Source organism: Diplotaxodon limnothrissa, linkage group LG3 (assembly GCF_057381915.1).
Source record: "Diplotaxodon limnothrissa isolate DT_005_m linkage group LG3, D_limnothrissa_male_GT1.1, whole genome shotgun sequence".
Lineage (NCBI taxonomy): Eukaryota > Metazoa > Chordata > Actinopteri > Cichliformes > Cichlidae > Diplotaxodon > Diplotaxodon limnothrissa.
In genome coordinates this window covers 12,464,412-12,487,001 of record NC_140598.1, presented here as the reverse complement: position 1 = coordinate 12,487,001, position 22,590 = coordinate 12,464,412, and the positions used below count along the sequence as shown (strand labels likewise).

Genomic DNA, 22,590 nt, shown 5'->3' with positions numbered 1-22,590 from the left:
GATGGGAGGGGTTGGACTTCAGCGCTGCTGCCAGATAATTACAGCTGATCTCTGACAAACCACAGCGCCTCAATCTGTATAAAGAATGAAAGATGTAAGTTTATTAGACAAGGTGTGAGCTTGAAATCATTCAGTGTTTCATCATCTGTTCAGAGCTGAAGAAGGTTCAGAATGTAGAAGTTTAAAAAATGGAAACTCCAAACAGCTGAAGCAAACAGGAAGCAGCTTCAAACAGGAAACTGTGCAGAGTTTCAGACTATATGTCCTGATGCAGCCAGTTGGATTTTGGAGATTTGAATCTCTGTTCTGTGACTAAGTCCTTGAATCATTTCTTCCAGTTGGTCCAACAAGACAGACTAAGTATTGGACATGTGTTGTGGCTCCATTAGGGGAGCTTCTAAATGTGATGTGATGGCCCCTCTGGGTCTGTCAGGTCACAGGACTGAAGAGAGCTCAAACTGGGCACACAGTTGTTCCAGTCTGCACCAAAGACTCTATACTGGGACTGAGGGACTGCTTTGACTGCACCCACTGGGACTTTTTAAAGGCTCGTGTTCTCACTTAGATCATCGATTTCTACTTACATTTCTTTCTGGGAAAAATGGGGATTACTTTGGAAACAGGAAGTATTTTCCCCAATAAGCAGCCCTGGATTAGTAAATCACTCCAACATGTTCTCAGGCAGAAGAAGCTGTCTTGTTATGAGGGAGAGAAGAAAAAGATTGAGGCACAGAAACTTGTTGAAAGAGAGATAAAGCAGCTAAAATCAGGTGTAAAAGTAAAGCAGAGGATGAGCTGAATAAAGGACACTCAAGGCTGGCTTGGAAAGGAATGAAGTCCATGGTGGGGATGCAGAACAAGGAGCAAAGATGAATGTGATGCTGAATCAGCAGAAGACTTGGACTCATTTGATTCCAGCTTTGATATCATTGATTTCAATGAAGAGCTTTGTGATTGTAGCAAAGGGCTGGTAGCTCTGAGAGTCCCACTGATGAGGTGTTTGTGTGGAAATCTCTTAGTGGGACCAAAGAGAGAAAAAGCCCTGGTCCTGATGCTGTGGGAGGGAAATGATTGAAGTGTGCTGTGAGGAACTGACTGGGAGATCTTCACACATTTTCCAGTCCTCCTTGGAACAACAGGAAGTTCCCAGCATATGGAAACAAAGGTTAAGTGTCCTATGGCACTCAGTGATGATGGTGCTGTGGCCCCACCACCTCCACCTCTTTGTAAACGAACTAACTGTAATCTGAAGCTTCAAATGGAACTAAGACTTCCTCCACTAGGTGGCAGTGTCTAAAGAGAAAGTGTTAGTGGAGCTGGCCTGGAGTCAGAAACAGGAAGATGCAGGATTTGGGCTGAAATGGGGAAAAGTGGTTAGCACTAGTGCCTTAAAGCAAGAAGCTTGTAGGTTGAAGCTTGTTGGCCTTTCTGTGGAGGTTGGATGTTCTCCCACAGTCCAATGAAATGCTGCTTAGGTTCATTGGTGCTTCTAAATTGGCTGTAGGTGTGGATGCGAGAAAGTACTTCTCTGTCTCTCTGTGTTGGCCCTGTGATGGACTGCTCACCTGTGCAGGTGGACCAAGCCTCTTTCCCTATGACAGCTAGGGCACAGGCTGCAGCCCTGTGAGCCTAAGCTGAATAAACAGTTAGCAAAAATGATTCATAGATGGCCTGAAATCCCCCAGTTAGCAGTTTGGTAGATAGCTATGACATGCTAATCCCATCCAGCAGCTGTATTCTACCTGTAAGCTGATCCCTGCTGAGCCAAAGCACTTTTTCATATACAAATTACAACCTTTAATAGAAACCTATTGGTCAGCATCTTATTAGCCTGCTGTTAGCTTCATTCCACAGAAAACTGAGAGAAACTAACAGAGTTGATAAAGAATAAAGAGAAATGTGCTGATTTAAAGCCTTTGAAGTGCTTCAGATGATCTCTGTCCACTTCTGTCCACTCATTCATTCATGTAAGCTTTCTAATGCAGCTTTGATCTTCACAGTCTGCTTTATGAAACTCATTCTAACCCTGAATGTCAGAGTGTTGCTCCTTCTCTTTCCCATCATTCATGCTGGCAGTGGAGGAGATTTGGATGTTGGACTGTGTTTTGGATGATGTGTGTATGTTTGTGTTGGACTGCTGTCTGTAAAGCAAACACACATTTTGCTTTGGATTTCAGTGTCAGACAGACTTTAAGGTGAAATGAAGAGTTGGAGAGTTTCACAGTGAATTATCCAGTGGAGGATTTTTCTTCTTCTTCGAAGGTTTGAAATGTGAACATTGTTCTGCTACAGTCAATGGACTAAACCAGAGAAGAAGAAAACAGACTTTACCGTGAAGATCCTCAGTGTGGATCAGTATAATATCAGCCTGATGTCTGCAGTTTAGTGTCAGGACAACTTTCACATCATTTTCATCTCAGCACAACTAAAACATGCTGACTGACCTCAGAGTTTCAAGTCCACATCCTGGACTCTCCAGGAAACCACACAGATTCTTCAGTCCTGAACCCGCAGCTTGTTCCAGCTCAGGTCCAGCTCTCTCAGATGGGAGGGGTTGGACTTCAGCGCTGCTCCCAGATAATCACAGCTGATCTCTGACAAACCACAGTCCCTCAATCTGTATAAAGGATGAAAGATGTAAGTTTATTAGTCAAATTGTGAGCTTGAAATCATTCAGTGTTTCATCATCTGTTCAGAGCTGAAGAAGGTTCAGAATGTAGAAGTTTAGAAAATGGAAACTCCAAACAGCTGAAGCCAACAGGAAGCAGCTTCAAACAAACACAACAAGAGAAAAAACTCTGGATGATGGATGATGTTTTTTCAGTGTTGCACTTTGTAGACGCTCCCTGAGCCTCACAGCCAGCTGCACATGGACCAGCTGACATTACCCAGCATTAGAGGCGGGTGTAAAAAAATGGATTTTCCTATTTAAATGGTTTTAATTTGAATAAAGCGATGTTGATTCATTCAATCCTGAATCGATTTTTAATATAAATGTATTTTGCCAGAATCTCAGGTTAAAGCTCCCAAAAGTATTTCAACAACAAGCAAACAAATAAAACAGTAAATGAGAGCAGCTAAACACACAAAGATGGAAACACAGAGCGTGGATCGTTCACTCGACGGCACGTACACGGACACGCCGTCGGGGCTGAAAGTGGACAGCTCACAGATCCTGAAGCTGCAGGTTTCATCTGTCTCCAACCAAAACTGACTGAACCAGCAGCAGAAGAAGATCCAAACTACGCTTTACGTTTGATGAACATCATCATGAATTCTCTCTGACTTTGACCTTTACTTCCTGCACAGCTCTCTCTCTCTCTCTGTGTACTTCAAGAACAGTTTACCTTCAAAAATCTGTTTCCTGCATTATTCACTGCTTATTACGCACCAGTCTGCTGTTGTGTTCACTGCTGTCGGCCTCCGAAAACAAAGCCTCATTTCTGCTGTTCAATACTGAAGAAATGTAAACCTTTTAAAATGATGACAGATTACAAACTCTCAGCTGTGTCTGTAATCAAACCTCTGTAACTTTGCTTCGCTTCAGCAGCATCAGCTCATGTTCACATGTTGATTCATGGTTTGCTTCAGTTTTTGATGGACTGCAGAATATTTTGAAGGTTATCTGCTATAAAAAGCCAGAACAGGAAAATCTGCTTCATGTGTTTCTGTTTGATCCTCAGTGACTTTGACACAAAGGCCTCTGCTGTGATGATCACACCTCTGATCAAGTCTCACAGTGTCAGCTTTGTTTTTATACATATGGATATGTGCTGATAAATGATCAGAATTATAATATTTCCCACTGTCTGCTGTGTGCCGTGACCTTTGACCTGCTAAAGACAGTCAGCTGTGGATTATTCATTGTTGTGTCTGATACTTAGAACTGTGAGGAAGAACACTACACAGTTAATCAGGGTCCCCTCTCTCTGAATCAGGAAAGGTGGGCAGGCCGCGTGTGGTCCGCGGGCCATACGTTGAGTCTCACTGTTTGAAATGTGAACATTGTTCTGCTGCAGTCAATGGACTAAACCAAAGAAGAAGAAAACAGACTTTACCATGAAGATCCTCAGTGTGGATCAGTATAATATCAGCCTGATGTCTGCAGTTTAGTGTCAGCACAACTTTCACATCATATTCATCTCAGCACAACTAAAACATGCTGACTGACCTCAGAGTTTCAAGTCCACATCCTGGACTCTCCAGGAAACCACACAGATGCTTCACTCCTGAATCCTGCAGCTTGTTGTTGCAGCTCAGGTCCAGCTGTCTCAGATGGGAGGGGTTGGACTTCAGTGCTGCTGCCAGATAATCACAGCTGATCTCTGACAAACCACAGCCCCACAATCTGTATAAAGAATGAAAGATGTAAGTTTATTAGACAAAGTGTGAGCTTGAAATCATTCAGTGTTTCATCATCTGTTCAGAGCTGAAGAAGGTTCAGAATGTAGAAGTTTAGAAAATGGAAACTCCAAACAGCTGAAGCCAACAGGAAGCAGCTTCAAACAAACACAACAAGAGAAAAAACTGTGAATGTTTCAGATTAAAGTCGTACATTTCTCATAAAAACAGGACAAAGACTTGAAAGTCGTGTTTTTCCTTCCAGGAACCACAAGGCTTCACTTTTAAAGGTGAAGTGTGAAAGAAATGGACATATTTGAAGTCCAACACCTTTTTCCACTCACATTATTAAAGCAGACAAACTACAAGCTCATTTTCATTCCAACAAGTCATCTTCTGACCTGGACTAACAACACTGGTCTCTATGTGCAGCTGGCTGTGAGACCAGCCCACAAAACTCAATGCTGACGAGCAGTGGCTAGAAAAGAAATGTCCAGGCACCGGACAAATCAGTTGTTATAGATGGAGAAATCCTAAGAAAACAAAATGTCTCACTTGGGAAGGAAAATGCAGCCCCTCAGCGTTAACACAACTGAAAGAAGCTCTTTTGAAAGAAATAGGATCAACAAAAAACTTAAAAAAAGAAAGGAAAACGTACGCAAGAATTAGAATATTTCCAGGCCTGGAAAGAAGAAGTAGTTGGGCGAGAAAAAACAAGAGAAAAAAGATAAACAGTCAGAAAAACAGTACTTAACTGCTAGTTTAGTAAAACCAGAAGACGAGACACTGTGCAGTCCTCGCCATCCTTTTATTAATCCACCACCAGTTCCTTAAAGTAGTTTAAAGTAGTTTAAAAAGGTTGGAAACAGACGCCACCGAATAGATATAAATACAAGAAGTACAACAATAAAATAAACAAAGGCTAAATTACACTAGAAAAATTTGCATTTCCTGCGAAAATGCAGTGTGGATGCTTAAAGCTGAAGCTGTATGCAAAAACTAGCTGAAAAAGCTGAAAAGTTGCAGAAATTGTAAAAACTTTGCAGAAGCAAAGGAACTTTGCTAAAATGTAATTACTTAGCAGAACTGCAATATCTTAGAGGAAACATAAAACTTGGCAGAAATACAATAGCATAGCAGAACTTAGCAGAAATATTGTAACTTACCAGAAACATGATAACTTCTCAAAAATACAAGAATTTAGGAGAAATAGTATAAGATAACAGAAAGAATATATTTAGCCAGAAATACTTAAACATTATGGAAACACTATGATTTAGAAAAATAGTACAACATAGCAGAAATACTGTGATTTACCAGAGACACTGTGATGAACTATGAATATTGTAATTTTAAATTAATACTATGTTTTAGCACAAATGTTATAAAATGGCAGAAATACTATAATTTAGCAGGAAAACTATATTAGGCACAAATCCTATAAAAAGCAGAAATAGTATGATTAAGCACAAATACTACATTTAGTAGAAATACTAAGTTTTAGCACAAATCCTATAAAAAGCAGAAATACTGTACTATGATTTGGTAGAAAAACTATAATTAATCAGAAATACTATATTTGGCAGAAATACTATATTTAGCACAAATCTTATAAAATAGCAGAAATAGTATTATTTAGCACAATAGTAATAAGTTAAACAGAAAAATTGGAAAAGCAAACTGGACAGCTGAAAAAATGCTGAACATGCTGAGGGTCCCTCAAATATACTTGTTAAATGAAAAAAATCGGCAAAAAAATATATAACAGCCACACAATCACAAATATGTACACATATGGAAACACACATGCACAGAGAGACACACACACAAGATCCAATTCAGTCAACCAGTCTAAATATATTGAATTTAAATCTTAGAGAGAGAGAAGTAAGTTTCTAGGTCAGCCTGGGAGCTGCTGAATTTGAATCCACCAATCAGAGAGGCTGTGTACTTTTTCCCGCCAAAACAGGTGCAGGCAGCACAGAGAGACACAGGATTTTTGCAGTCTATTTCTCATAGTGACGACTCCCCTCAAACAAATGACCATAATTTCCTAACCGTAGGGGCTAGAACGGTCATTCTTACACCGTTTTGTTCAGAAGAGATGGGGGAATCTTCCAGTGTTAATAATGTATCATTAAAATATGAATTTTTAAAGATATTTGACCTTTAATGCACCATAACTGAGTAGAGCGAAGCAAAAACTGCCTTGACTTACCCTCAAACAACGCTTTGTAACTCTAAATCTATTTGGAGCATCGATATGATTCTTTCACCGTAAGAGACAGCAGACTTTGGTGAACAGTCATGGAAATTTTCAGGTCTCTGTGGAAATCCAACAAAAAGTTATGACGAGAGAAAAAAGTGGTTCATTTCCAGAGTTTGAAATCTGAAGAAATCTGAGCGAAGAACGAATTTCCTACCCTCAAACAAGTCTAACTCATTTCAGAACGGTAATAGGTGAGAAAGAAATTCTTGAATTGTGAGCGTCAGGAGTGTCTGAAGATATACTGGGACAAGCCTCATGTCTTAACTTTGCTTCGTTAAGGAGATATGACGATTCGAATATGCCTCTCATTCCAGAAATCAAGCAGTGATTTTGAACAAACTCTCCATTGACTTTCTATGGAGAGTTTTCCGACTTTCTACTGGTCTGAGGAGATTTGCCAAAATTCTATAAATTCCACAACAATGATAGTGACATTTCCTGAAAGCCAGGAAAAATACCTACGTTTTGATATATAATTTGTGGAAGTTGAGTGAAATTTGAGCAAGTAGCAAGAAGTTGTTCGGACATGAAGAGAAGACTGCGAAACCTTCAGTGGCACACTGGAAGCCAAGTGCATAGCAACCATAACAACGCATGTATTTTGTGAAAAATCACAATTTTGCAACTGAAAACTTTAAGAGGCATAAAAGTAAAACGGTAAAAGATTTGAAAAAGCTGATTTATACCTGAATAGCCCAATAATTTGAGAACATTTTAAAGTTTGAATGGTTGTTCTACGTGAAAATATGAGGAAGTAGTTAAGTTTCAGAAGACCCTATGAAAAAGACATCGAGGGAACAGTTTACCCTGCCCGGGATAGGGTTACCGGGGCCTCGCCCTGGAGCCAGGCCCGGGGAGGGTGCCCGAGGGCGAGCGTCTGGTGGCCGGGCCTTAGTCCATGGGGCCCGGCCGGGCACAGCCCGAAGAGGAGACATGGGCCCATCCTCCCGCAGGCCCACCACCCGCAGGAGGCGCCATAGGGGACGGGTGCATTGTGTGTCGGGTGGCGGCCAGGAGCGGAGGCCCTGGCGGACTGACCCCCGGCTGCCAAGACTGGCAATAGGGACATGGAATGTCACCTCCCTAGTGGGGAAGGAGCCTGAGTTAGTGCGTGAGGTTGAGAGGTACCGGCTAGATATAGTCGGGCTCACCTCTACGCATGGCTTGGGCTCTGGAACCAGTCTCCTGGAGAGGGGCTGGACTCTGTCTCAGTCTGGAGTTGCCCCTGGTGAGAGGCGGCGGGCTGGGGTGGGTATTCTAATATCCCCTCGGCTTGCTGCCGGTTCGTTGGGGTTTTTCCCGGTGGACGAGAGGGTTTGTTCCCTGCGCCTTAGGGTCGGGGAACGGGTCCTGACTGTCATCTGTGCTTATGCGCCGAGTGGCAGTTCAGAGTACCCAGCCTTCTTAGAGTCCCTGGGGGGGGGGTGCTGGAAGGTGCTCCACCTGGAGACTCTGTTGTCCTGCTGGGAGACTTCAATGCTCACGTGGGTAACGACAGCGAGACCTGGAGGGGCGTGATTGGGAGGAACGGCCTCCCTGATCTGAACCCGAGCGGTGCTTTGTTATTGGACTTCTGTGCTAATCACAGTTTGGCCATAACGAACACCCTGTTCGAACATAAGAGTGTCCATAAGTGCACGTGGCACCAGGATGCTCTAGGCCGTAGGTCGATGATCGATTTTGTAATCGTATCACCAGACCTGCGACCATATGTTCTGGACACTCGGGTAAAGAGAGGGGCTGAGCTGTCAACTGATCACCACCTGGTGGTGAGTTGGATCAGGTGGCGGGGGAGGACACTGGACAGACCTGGTGCACCTAAACGCGTAGTGAGGGTGTGCTGGGAACGTCTAGCAGAGGCCCCAGTCTGCGAGATCTTCAACGCACACCTCCGGCAGAGCTTCGACAGCATTCCGAGGGAGACTGGGGACATTGAGTCCGAATGGACCATGTTCAGCGTCTCCATTGCCGAAGCTTCTGCATTGAGCTGCGGCCGCAGGGTGGTTGGTGCCTGCCGTGGTGGTAATCCCCGAACCAAATGGTGGACACCAGAGGTGAAGGGAGCCACCAGGCTGAAGAAGGAGTCCTATCAGGCTTGGTTAGACTGTGGGACTCCGGAGGCAGCCGACAGGTATCGACAGGCCAAGCGGAATGCGGCTCGGGCAGTGGCTGAAGCAAAAACTCGGGTGTGGGAGGAGTTCGGAGAGGCCATGGAAAAAGACTTTCGGACTGCCTCGAAGAGATTCTGGCAAACCGTCAGGCGTCTCAGGAGGGGAAAGCGGTGCTCTACCTGCACTGTGTATAGTGCTGGCGGAGCGCTGTTGACGTCGACTGAGAAAATTGTCAGGCGGTGGAAGGAATACTTCGAGGACCTCCTTAATCCCACTGACACGTCTTCCGAGGAGGAAGCAGAGTCTGGGGATGAGGGGAATGACCCGCCAATTTCCGGGGGCGAGGTCACTGAGGCAGTTAAACAACTCCTTGGTGGCAGAGCCCCTGGTGTTGATGAGGTCCGCCCCGAGTTCCTGAAGGCTCTGGACGTTGTAGGGCTGTCCTGGTTGACACGCCTTTGCAATGTTGCGTGGAGATCAGGGGCAGTACCTGTGGACTGGCAGACCGGGGTGGTGGTCCCCATCTTTAAGAAGGGGGACCGGAGGGTGTGTTCCAACTACAGGGGGATCACACTCCTTAGCCTCCCTGGGAAAGTCTATGCCAGGGTGCTGGAAAGGAGAGTTCGTCCGCTAGTCGAACCTCGGATACAGGAGGAACAATGCGGTTTTCGTCCTGGTCGCGGAACACTGGACCAGCTCTTTATCCTCTCGAGGATACTTGAGGGTGCATGGGAGTTTGCCCAACCAGTCTACATGTGTTTTGTGGACTTGGAGAAGGCATTCGACCGTGTCCCTCGGGGTGTCCTGTGGGAGGTGCTGCGGGAGTATGGGGTGTCTGGCCCATTGCTACGGGCCATTCGATCCCTATACAACCGTTGCAAGAGCTTGGTTCGCATTGCCGGCAATAAGTCGGACTCGTTCCCGGTGGGTGATGGGCTCCGCCAGGGCTGCCCTTTGTCTCCGGTTCTGTTCATAATTTTTATGGACAGGATTTCTAGGCGCAGCCAAGGGGCGGAGGGCTTTCACTTTGGTGGCCTCAGAATCTCATCTCTGATTTTTGCGGATGATGTGGTTCTGTTGGCTTCATCGGGTGAGGGCCTCCAGCTCGCACTGGAGCGGTTCGCAGCCGAGTGTGAAGCAGCGGGAATGAGGATCAGCACCTCCAAATCTGAGGCCATGGTTCTCAGCCGGAAAAGGGTGGAGTGCCCACTGCGGGTCGGGGATGAGTTCCTGCCCCAAGTGGAGGAGTTCAAGTATCTCGGGGTCTTGTTCGCGAGTGATGGGAGAAGGGAGCCGGAGATCGACAGACGGATTGGGGCTGCAGCTGCAGTAATGCGGACGCTGCACCGGTCCGTCGTGGTGAAGAGGGAGCTGAGTGTAAAAGCGAAGCTCTCAATTTACCGGTCGATCTACGTCCCTACCCTCACCTATGGCCACGAGCTGTGGGTAGTGACTGAAAGAACGAGATCGCAGATACAAGCGGCAGAAATGAGCTTCCTCCGAAGGGTGGCTGGCCTCTCCCTTAGAGATAGGGTGAGAAGTTCGGCCATCCGGGAGGGGCTCAGAGTAGAGCCGCTGCTGCTCCACATCGAAAGGAGTCAGCTGAGGTGGTTCGGGCATCTGACAAGGATGCCCCCTGGGCGCCTCCTGGGTGAGGTGTTCCAGGCATGTCCCACCGGGAGGAGGCCCCGGGGCAGACCCAGGACACGCTGGAGAGATTATATCCCTCAGCTGGCCTGGGAACGCCTTGGTATTCCCCCGGATAAGCTGGAGGAGGTGGCTGGGGAGAGGGAGGTCTGGGCCTCTTTGCTTAGGCTGCTGCCCCCGCGACCCGGCCTCGGATAAAGCGGATGAAAATGGATGGATGGATGGATAGTTAAGTTTCAAAAACAAGCAAATTTTAGCAGAATTGCAGAAGTTTCCCATTCATTTCAAATTAAAGGAAAAAAGCGTAATATTTTAAAAAGTATAATAGTGAAAAATACCAAAAGACATAGCCGTCATTAGCAGAAATAGCAGAATAGTTTAAAATTTGAATGGTGAAAATAGCACAAAAATTGTGGAAGTAGATCCACGACGAAATGTGTACGGAAACACCAAGAAGAAACTCAATAGTGTGGATGCTTTAAGCATCCACACAATTAGAGTTTATTTTTAACATATTCAAAATAATAATAGCAAGGATAACAACCTGTAAACTGATATTAACAATGAAACATAGTTGGCATGACGACCATGTACAGAATGTATGGAATGAATGAAAGCAAATAATTCACACGAAAACCTTTTAAATAAAATAGAGAGATGGATAAGGTACATTAAGGCTGTGTCATTGTTCAGCCAAGGAAAGTGTGTGAAAGGGTAAATGTCTCCAGCTTGGGAAAGGGTGAAGCTGCAGATCACCCGAAGCCCTTGATGGACACAAAATAAAATATAAATAAAATATTATAATAAACTGCCTGGTTTGCCATGCAACAGAGAACGAATGTGACCGAAGGTTGGATCTGATATGAGGCAAACAGAAGACCGGTCTAAAAAGGTAGGCACAAACCTGTTCAGAGAAAAAGCAAATCTGTGCCGATTGGATGAATTCTAAATTATCTGTTTGCTGAGTAAGATGATCCTAACTATTGAATAGTACTTCCCAAATCCCTAAACAGAACAACAGCATTAGTGACACATGGGATTAGTCCTGTGTCATCAGCAGGGATAATATAGATTAATACACACTTTTACACTCTAAACTTTGAAACTTCAGCAAAAGAATTTGTGAGAACTAACGGCACCATAAAACAGAGACTCAGAAAATGCAAATTAGTAAGCGGTGAACTGCTTAAACCACAGTTGGTTTTTATAAATATTGCTGCAAACATTGTTGAATGTGTGTGCTGTGAGAATTAATAGAGGTTTCAACTGTTTTTCTTTGACTTGCTCGTTCTGATTATGAAAGGCATGTCTAAAATACTCTTAGGAAAGCGTATTTTGAGGTATATTTCTAACTCCTGTAACAGTGTAAGTGTGTGAATGCTTTGAGTAGAAGGTTTTGAATGATAAATAAAGAGGTGAGAGGTATTTCTTTGGTGATGCAAAGTAGGATGTTTTAAAGTTTGAAAGTGCTTCTAAGTTAAGAAATGCATGAGGGATGTTATAAGAGTTTGATTAGTGTAAAAAGTGGAATATTATTTTCTGTCATGTTATACCCCTAATTAAAGATTGTGAACTATTAGGTAGTTTTAGTTTGCATTATTCTCCTGGATTAGAAGAAGCTGATAACTATTGCATTAGTTAAACTGATTTGCATTACATTAGACTGCTGATTTATTGTGAATGAATGATATTGTTTTATGATGCATTATACTGCTGAGTTATGAGAAATACTGTTCGCAGAAAGTCATCGCCTTATTTGTCTGATTAGAAGAGAACAGAATATGCTGGAGTTTTCTGCCCCATCTCAGCAGGAGCAGATAAACGGGGAGCCAAGGTCGTAGCTTAGGCGCCGTGTGAGAGAAAAGTATGTGAATGTTTAGGCTTTTATGATAAGGTGGGGGCACCAGAGGCTATAAAAGTTTGAGCAATGCTCCACCATTTTGAGATTTGAGGCTGTCTGCATACAGTGTCCATCTCCCACGCGTGTGTTCATTAAAATCATCGTTTGACTCAATCCGGCCGGACCAGTGTCGTTATTGTGGTTTTTTCTCTTGTCTCCATCCCCAATTTTGAACTCGTAACATTAGCCTGTAGAAACACGAAAGAGAGAAACAGGAAATATGGCTCTGAGTGCTGTGTGTGTGTGACAGGAAATGGTGTGTGTGACAGGAACTTTGCATGCCCATAAAAGGAGACTCACTGTGACAAGTGAGCACCCAGAGAGAGAGATGAGTTAAACTCTAGGCAGATAAAGCGAATGGAGGTTTTAAGAAAAGAAATGAAAAGGATATTAATTGTATGCTTTAGTGTGTCAATACAGGTTACAGATAAATAAAGGTGGACTTTCCTCAACCTGGATTTTGAGTACAGCGGCAAAACCATAGATTAACATAATTGGGAGAAAATTAGGCCAGATTTTGGCTTAAAATTTTACAGCTTGACCTCCCACTTGTCCCGATCCTGAGAAGAAGCTCAAAGGACAGTCAATCTCCTGATGAAGACCAGCAGAACATCGTGGACTTGAAGAATTAACAGCAGGCAAAAAGACAGTGCAACTGAAACCACACTGACGACACCAGCAGCAGGATGGAAGAAACCACGTGATGGAAAATGCACGGTGAACTGGAGGCTGGTAAGAACATTGTGACATAACTGTTTAAAGGCACTGAATGTGATATTTGGCCAGGCTGGGACTTAATCTAAAAGGCAAATACTGAAAAGAAACAGAGAAGGAACAGACTGTGTTGTTGGAGATTTGAAGGCCACACAGGACACTGTGAAGAGAGGGACAGGGACCAGTGAGAGGTGAAGCCCAGACGAGTTCGACTGCGAGAATAGAGGGTAAAATTGGGTTGAAATTGAAGCCGGAACTCAGGATGGTTTAGGGATGTCCACGTCACAAACAAAGAGGTAAACAAAAGGAAGGTAAAATAAAGAGAGAAAATAAGTGAAAATTACATTAATGAATAGAAAACACACATACACAAATTGTTACATGTGAAATTATTTTTGGAAAGAATCAGAAGTGAGATAGTTTGAATCAGAACTCAGTGAAAAGATGCATGAATCGATGCAAGTGAACCACTAGAAAAATCTGTCAGAGAAACAACTCTGGCAGAATGGATGGCAAAACTACTAGAAAATAGGGATATTGTTTTGAACTGCCCTGCGACGCTTCTCTAGTCTCTTGCAGGTTGAAACCAGGCGATTGGGTTCTAATACGGGTGCTCCAGAGGAGGAATTGGGGCTTGTCTCACTGGGAGGGTCCCTATCGAGTGTTATTGACTACACCCACAGCCTGTAAAATTGCAGAGAGACCATCTTGGATTCATCAGAGCCACTGCGAGAAAGTAGAACTTTCTTGCAGTGGAGTGTAAGGGGTGTTTCACCAGGTATCAGTAGGTCCAGTGGCGAGGGAGGAGTGCTGATTGAGCTCAGCTCGTACTCTCATTCTCTCCAGCCATTGACCAACTTTAGGCTTACTGATAGATTTGGGTGAAACCAACCTCAAGCATGAGGTGTTCTCAGGTGATGACTGGCTTCTTACTACTGGCAACGGCTCTATTCATCAGACTATCCGACCTGGAAGATGGCAGAAACCCATACACAAGCCGAGATAAGTGCAACACTGAAAGAACATCACACACTCATTTGCTTCCAGCACTTTCACACAAACATCTACTGTCATTATTGTCACCAAACTCTGTGGATCCTTTATTGCAAATTCAAATGGGATCAAATGGTCAGACAAAAGATGGTTATGAGGAAATATGATGAAATGTTGTGTATTAGCAGCAAGTTATTGAATTATTTTCCTCAGAAACCAAACAAAATGATTGACAAACATGTTTTTACAAACTCAGTGTTGGACTTGGATCAGCAGGATAAGCTGATGTTTAAAGGCATTTGAGTCTCGCTGTATGAGAGTCCAGTTATTACTCAATATTTATGGATGATGTTCTTTCAGTGTTGCACTTTGTAGACGCTCCCTGAGCCTCACAGCCAGCTGCACATGGACCAGCTGACATTACCCAGCATTAGAGGCGGGTGTAAAAAAATGGATTTTCCTATTTAAATGGTTTTAAGTTGAATAAAGCGATGTTGATTCATTCAATCCTGAATCGATTTTTAATATAAATGTATTTTGCCAGAATCTCAGGTTAAAGCTCCCAAAAGTATTTCAACAACAAGCAAACAGATAAAACAGTAAATGAGAGCAGCTAAACACACAAAGATGGAAACACAGAGCGTGGATCGTTCACTCGACGGCACGTACACGGACACGCCGTCGGGGCTGAAAGTGGACAGCTCACAGATCCTGAAGCTGCAGGTTTCATCTGTCTCCAACCAAAACTGACTGAACCAGCAGCAGAAGAAGATCCAAACTACGCTTTACGTTTGATGAACATCGTCATGAATTCTCTCTGACTTTGACGTTTACTTCCTGCACAGCTCTCTCTCTCTCAGTGTACTTCAAGAACAGTTTACCTTCAAAAATCTGTTTCCTGCATTATTCACTGCTTATTACGCACCAGTCTGCTGTTGTGTTCACTGCTGTCGGCCTCCGAAAACAAAGCCTCATTTCTGCTGTTCAATACTGAAGAAATTTAAACCTTTTAAAATGATGACAGATTACAAACTCTCAGCTGTGTCTGTAATCAAACCTCTGTAACTTTGCTTCCCTTCAGCAGCATCAGCTCAAGTTCACATGTTGATTCATGGTTTGCTTCAGTTTTTGATGGACTGCAGAATATTTTGAAGGTTATCTGCTATAAAAAGCCAGAACAGGACACAAAGGCCTCTGCTGTGATGATCACACCTCTGATCAAGTCTCACAGTGTCAGCTTTGTTTTTATACATATGGATATGTGCTGATAAATGATCAGAATTATAATATTTCCCACTGTCTGCTGTGTGCCGTGACCTTTGACCTGCTAAAGACAGTCAGCTGTGGATTATTCATTGTTGTGTCTGATACTTAGAACTGTGAGGAAGAACACTACACAGTTAATCAGGGTCCCCTCTCTCTGAATCAGGAAAGGTGGGCAGGCCGCGTGTGGTCCGCGGGCCATACGTTGAGTCTCACTGTTTGAAATGTGAACATTGTTCTGCTGCAGTCAATGGACTAAACCAGAGAAGAAGAAAACAGACTTTACCATGAAGATCCTCAGTGTGGATCAGTATAATATCAGCCTGATGTCTGCAGTTTAGTGTCAGCACAACTTTCACATCATATTCATCTCAGCACAACTAAAACATGCTGACTGACCTCAGAGTTTCAAGTCCACATCCTGGACTCTCCAGGAAACCACACAGATGCTTCACTCCTGAATCCTGCAGCTTGTTGTTGTAGCTCAGGTCCAGCTCTCTCAGATGGGAGGGGTTGGACTTCAGTGCTGCTGCCAGATAATCACAGCTGATCTCTGACAAACCACAGCCCCTCCATCTGTATAAAGAATGAAAGATGTAAGTTTATTAGACAAAGTGTGAGCTTGAAATCATTCAGTGTTTCATCATCTGTTCAGAGCTGAAGAAGGTTCAGAATGTAGAAGTTTAGAAAATGGAAAATCCAAACAGCTGAAGCCAACAGGAAGCAGCTTCAAACAAACACAACAAGAGAAAAAACTCTGAATGTTTCACATTAAAGTCGTACATTTCTCATAAAAACAGGACAAAGACTTGATAAAGTCGTGTTTTTCCTTCCAGGAACCACAAGGCTTCACTTTTAAAGGTGAAGTGTGAAAGAAATGGACATATTTGAAGTCCAACACCATTTTCTAGTCACATTATTAAAGCAGACAAACTACAAGCTCATTTTCATTCCAACAAGTCATCTTCTGACCTGGACTAACAACACTGGTCTCTATGTGCAGCTGGCTGTGAGACCAGTGCTCAGGGAGCGTCTACAAAGTGCAACACTGAAAGAACATCACACACTCATTTGCTTCCATCATCCAACCTGAAGAGGAAACAGAGACGCCTCCCCTTCAAAGTAAAAGCTGCTCCTTTTGGACACAGTATCAAAGAAAGTCTACAGTATAACATAGAAAAGACAGAACAAAGTTTTGGTTGTTTTTAAATTGTGCAGAAATGAAACTACACTAAGCTCAATTATGTGACAGACATTTCATCCCATGTCAGTTTGGCCTCATCCTGGGCCGGATTATCCAGCACACACTCTGACCACAGGCCCAGGGGCCACGCACAGCTGGCTCCATCCAAGAGACAGGAAACAAACCAACACAATAATAAAAAGCACCATGTGATCTTCTTACATCTTCAAGACAAACATAGTAAAAACATGAGCATATTTGTTTCCTGATAAAATGATGTGACAGGTAGAACAGAGTAAAGTGGTGGTGTTACAGCCTTTCTCCCCTCTGCTGCCGAGGCTGTTAGTCTCTCCCAAACTCAGCTACAGGACTTCCAAATGAATGAAAGCAGCAGAAGTGGCTTTACAAATGAAAGAGGAAGAGGAGAAGAAGAGGAGAGGGAGGCCACCCTGACCATCACTCCAGCTGAAAACATCACACTTCCATTAAAGTTGGTGAGACAATGTTGAGCAGGATGAGCTGCTGGCTAATCTGGAGGCTGTAGCAGCAGCTCATAGTCACAGTGGATTTCCACTCATGAAAAAGCTCTGGCTGCTTCATTTCTCATCTCATATCAGAGACTTTAATGCTTCACTGAAGCTGTACTGTGATGCTTCCATATTCCAGTGAGGCCTCCATAATGATTTCAGCTGTTCTGTACACACACTATGTGCCCTGTATGGCTCAAAGTCTCTGCAGCCTGTTTTTATCTGCTATCATCAGATCTTCATCATCCTCATTCACATCCCTCACACACTCTACAGCCTCATCAGCACTGACTTCATCTTCACTGACTGATGGAGCACAACATGAACCTGTGGAGGCTGAAACACTGTCCTGTCAAACATCTCCCCGTCACCACTCCACTTCTGTCAGCCTTTAAATGAACCCTGCTCAAGTCTGTCACTTCTATTTGGAGCCAAAAGGAAAAACTGTTGTTCAGTCGTTTGGAAAGACAACATTTCTGAAAGCACTCAAACTTCTTCACATTTGTCTTCAGACACATCCTGAACATTTAGGAACTAAAGAAAGTTTCAAACATCAATCAAAGACCTGAAATATAGAAAAACAACAACAGCCGCAGTCAGTGAACTCACCTCAGAGTCTCCAGTCGACAGTTTGGACTCTCCAGTCCAGCACACAGAAGCTTCACTGCTGAATCCTGCAGGTTGTAGTTTCTACTCATGTCCAGCTCTGTCAGATGGGAGGGGTTGGACTTCAGAGCTGAGGCCACAACTTCACAGTGAGTCTCTGAGAGTCCACACTGAGTCAGTCTGTGATGATAGAAAATATAAAATGTGTTATTATAAAAGCAGAAAATCTGCATTATAAACACAGACTGAATGTATATGAAGACAAAACAGAGTGAGGTCATAATCTGATGAATCTGCTCTTCACATCTGTGCTTCAGCTCCTCTTACTGTGTTTGACATGACACAACGATTGAGTCTCTCTCAGACCTGCAGACTTTTAATGAGAATCTTTGTTTGGCTTTAATCTGCAGATGAAGGAGGAAGATGGTGTCACATTTAGGCTTCCATAATGTCCACAGTCTGTCACTGAGATCTGATCCAGAGTCAGAGTGAAGACACACATTTGGACAGTTTCCTGTTTTGACTCCAGAACATTTTGAATGAGTTCAGCTCAGTGAAGAGTTCCAGCTGGAAAGATGATCTCTGTTTGCTACCTACTGTCAGGTACGACTGTTCACGTCCACACGCAGGAAAAACCTGCTGACTGTTACCAAATGGAGCAGAAATCTCATCACTGGACAATAATGATGAATGAACTCAGAGCTGCTGATATCAGATCTGATTTCAGGGGAACTAAACACAGAAATGATTGGCTCATTTTAGCTTTCTGAGCCATTATCTGCTGGTGTGTCGCTAGTTGGCAGAAAATGATTTGTATTCCTGTTCAGGGCTTCAGTGTTTATGAGTCCAGATCCAGGTGACAGCAAGTCAAAATGATGTTACCTGTCTGTGTCCAGCAGCAGCCTGTATTCACTCTGAATATTGTTATAACCTGACATGGATCAGTTTGTCTTTGATTGGTTTGTAAATGTCACTGTTTCCATTGGACCTGAGTGACGTACAAAGATAGAGAGGGAGAGAAAGGAGAGAGAGGATGGAGACAGCAAAGAGAGAGCAAACACAAACATGTGAGAGTGGACAGGTGACCAAGGTCAGCGACCAATCAGAGAGCTTCTGTTTGACCCACAGTCACTGATGATGACTGCACATAACCAAGCAGTGTGTTACTCTGATATCAAATATGGATCCTGCTCTTATAATAATGATCATCAGATGATATTATTGTGTTATTTTGTAGCTGAATACGATGTTTGTGTGATTATCAGTGAAAGAAGCAGTGAGGAGGATGGAGAGAGAGAGAGGACAGAGGGTGAAGTTAGAAACACTAAAAGGATTTTTCATGGATTTCATGGATGATTTGAGTGATTTCCAGCAGGACACTTAAACATGTCAGTGGACGTCCTAAAGAACATATTCACTGATATGAAACGTGTCATTGAACAGGATTAATATCAGTGGAAACATGGTGGAAACAGCTGTGACTGCATGGATGTGACACACTTCAAATCTGTTCTCCGCTCTTGGATTTGGGATCCATGGAGCTGCTGCTGAGTCTGTACAATAAAGGAATGGTGTGGAAGGTTGCAGCGTACGGACACAAACACTTTGTGGTTACAATCTGATTTTATTTTCAACATTAAACTACTAACCTACACTGATCAATGATGTTAATGATCACATCTGGACTCACCGAGCCTTTCTGCAGTTCCTCACAGCTGGAATCAGTCTCTGTCATCCCCGCACTGATGTGTTGTACTTCTGCAGGTCTAACTCATCCAGAACCACCTCTGACATCTGCAGCATGAAGGCCAGAGCTGAGCACTGGATCTCAGAGAGTTCCTTCTCTGAACTGTTCTCTGACTTCAGGAACTCTTGGATCTCCTTATGTACTGAGAGGTGGTTCATCTCCATCAGACAGTGGAAGATGTTGATGCTTCTGTCAGGAGAGATTTCATCACTGTTCATCTTCTTCAGGTTGTTGATGACTCTCTGGATGGTTCCTGGACTGATCTCTGTCTGACCCAGCAGACCTACTAAGAGTCTCTGGTTGGACTCCAGACAGAGGCCATGAAGGAAGCGAACAAACAGGTCCAGGTGGCCATTTTTACTCTGGAGGGATTTCTCCATGGCTCTCTTCAGGAAAACATCAAGAAAAGAGTTGCCTGAATCATCATCATCATCGTCATCACTGTCATCGTCATCACTGTCATCATCATCACTGTCATCATTCCAGTTCTGCAAATCATCCAGAGAGGACTCTTTGTATTTTTTTCCCAAAAAGTTCTCCAGCACCTCTGTCTTCCTGTTGGTGTGACAGTGGAACATGTAGACTGCAGCCAGAAACTCCTGAATGCTCAGATGAACAAAGCAGTAGACTGGTTTCTGGAAGATCACACACTCTCTTTTGAAGATCTCTGTACAAACTCCTGAGTACACCGAGGCCTCTGTCACATCCAGACCACACTGCTCCAGGTCTTCTTGGTAGAACATGATGTTTCCTTTCTCTAGATGTTCAAACGCCAGCCTCCCCAGCTTCAGAAGAACTTTCCTGTCAGCCTCCGTCAGCTCCTGTGGACTCGTCTCACGTCCCTCATGGTACTTGTTCTTCTTCCTCTTTGTCTGAACCAGCAGGAAGTGTGAGTACATGTCAGTCAGGGTCTTGGGCAGCTCTCCTCTCTGCTCTGTAGTCAACATGTGCTCCAGAACTGTAGCAGTGATCCAGCAGAAGACTGGGATACTACACATGATGTGGAGGCTCCTGGATGTCTTCATGTGGGAGATGATTCTGCTGGACAGCTCTTCATCACTGAATCTCCTCCTGAAGTACTCCTCCTTCTGGGCGTCAGTGAAGCCTCGTACTTCTGTTAGCCTGTCAACACATGTAGGAGGGATCTGATTGGCTGCTGCGGGTCGGGAAGTTATCCAGACGAGAGCCGAGGGAAGCAGATTCCCCTGGATGAGGTTTGTCAGCAGCTGGCTGACTGATGACTTCTGTGTGACATCAGACAGCAGCTTCCTGTTGGTGAAATCCAATGAAAGTCTGCTTTCATCCAGGCCGTCAAAGATGAACAAAAGCTGAGAGACAGCCAGCTTCTCTGCTGTGACCTTCTGTAATGTTGGATGGAAAACATGGAGCAGCTCCAGAAGACTGTACTGCTCATCTCTGATCAGGTTCAGCTCCCTGAATGAAAGCAGAACCACCACACTGACATGTTGGTTCTCCAAGCCCTCTGCCCAGTCCAGAGTGAACTTCTGCACTGAGAAGGTTTTTCCAACACCAGCCACGCCGTTGGTCAGAACCACTCTGATGGGTCTCTGTTGATCAGCTAAGGCTTTAAAGATGTCCTGGCACCTGATTGGAGCGTCATGGAGGGCGTCCATCTTGGAAGCTGTCTCCAGCTGCCTCACCTCATGTTGGGTATGAACCTCTTCACTCTGTCCCTCTGTGATGTAGAGCTCAGTGTAGATGGTGTTGAGGAGGGTTCTACTTCCTGTTTCATCACTTCCTTCAGTCACACGTTCACATCTCCTCCTCAGACTGATCTTATGTTCATCTAAAACCTCCTGCAGACCAACATCTGCTGAAAGAAAGAAAAACAATGAGACTAAAGAGAAAGAAAACTCTTCAATGTCTGAACAACACAATAAGTCCAGTTTTCAGAAATGAGTCCATCAGCAGACAGATGTTCAGTCTTACTTTGTACACAGCTGCTCTGACTGGCTGTCTGCAGTCCAGCTCTGCTTCTGGATCTTTCTCCACACTGTGCAGAAGCTCTGATGGTGACACAGAAAAGTCAAAGTGGAGATACTTCTGTCCACCTTTGATTAGACTCATTATAAAAAGGAAAACAAAGTTTGAACACAGTCATGTTTCCAGTTCACTGACTTACATTTATTCCATGGACACTCACTCTAAGCTGAACCACAGCTACAACCCAACATTGTTGAGGCCTCATCTCCTCCTTTGCTGACTGTAGAGGTTAAATATGCAACAACCAACCAAATTCACACGGTGACCAAGTAAAGTAACCGTAGGAAAGGAGACAACATCCCGTTGATGGTGGGATTATTTGAAAGATTTGCTTTAGTCACGTCACCAAATGCAGTTGAACCACCCGTGGATCCATGTTTGACCATTCTACCACTCTGAGCTCTGCTTTTTAATCATTTTATTATTATCATCATTCATTTATTCATTCTTTGGAGGGGGGCTATTTCCTAATGCCGCCCTAATAAGCTGATGTTCAAGGGGAAATATAACAGAAACTCTTTCAGTGTTATTCATTAATAAATTAACAGATAAACTGTGAAGAAGAAAAAAACTGAGATTTAAAGGAGAGAGTGAGAAACTTGATCATCCATCCTCATAATACATGTTTATCAGTATCTGCTGTGACCATACTGCAGTAATAACTACAAGTCTACATTTCTGTGACTGTTGATCAATCACAGCAGGAATCTGAGCTCATCTCTGCACACAGAGCAGCTTCAGCTCTGGGATAAACTGCTCGCTTCACGTCCTTCTCAGCTCACAGACACTCATCCTGATATTTTCCTTTAACATTTGATGGTATAATTCATCTGAGTTTACACTTTATCTGCATAAATACAGAAAAACATACCCAAACACCAGAAACCATCAGTTTCACCATGTAGAATATATTGTTGTTTCCTTGCTTTTACTTCAGAGAAAAACTCTGATTTTGATTTTCTCTGTTCTCTTTGCCACAGCCCATCCCAGCAGCAGCTGAAGCAGCTGACTGTCACAACACTGAATAACACTTTAGGAGGAATTTCAGAGGTCAGTAAAGCTCCAGTTTCAACATCAGTTAATTAATCATAGTTCATCATAAATGTTAACCTGGCTGGCACACATGTTAATGTTAGCCATGTAAATATTAGCAGTTAGCTGAGGCCACAAGAAGAAGAGGCCCTAGAAGAACAATGGATGATAAGATTAGATTTTCAAGACTAGGCAGAGACGTGTTTTCCTTTACTGTCTCTTACAGAGGAGGGAGCAGATACCAGACGAGGTC

General features: G+C 43.7%; 2 protein-coding genes and 1 pseudogene across 2 annotated transcripts in view; all 3 read right to left on the bottom strand.

Annotated features, from left to right (window-relative positions):
* LOC146634561 (NACHT, LRR and PYD domains-containing protein 12-like) overlaps window positions 1-21,342 on the bottom strand; it is a 133,801-nt pseudogene extending 112,459 nt beyond the window's left edge.
* Window positions 1-22,590, bottom strand: part of LOC146634559 (protein NLRC3-like) — a 188,647-nt gene that overhangs the window by 161,013 nt on the left and 5,044 nt on the right. The window lies entirely within an intron of this gene.
* The window catches only part of LOC146634560 (protein NLRC3-like), a 92,353-nt gene that overhangs the window by 64,751 nt on the left and 5,012 nt on the right, over window positions 1-22,590 (bottom strand). The window lies entirely within an intron of this gene.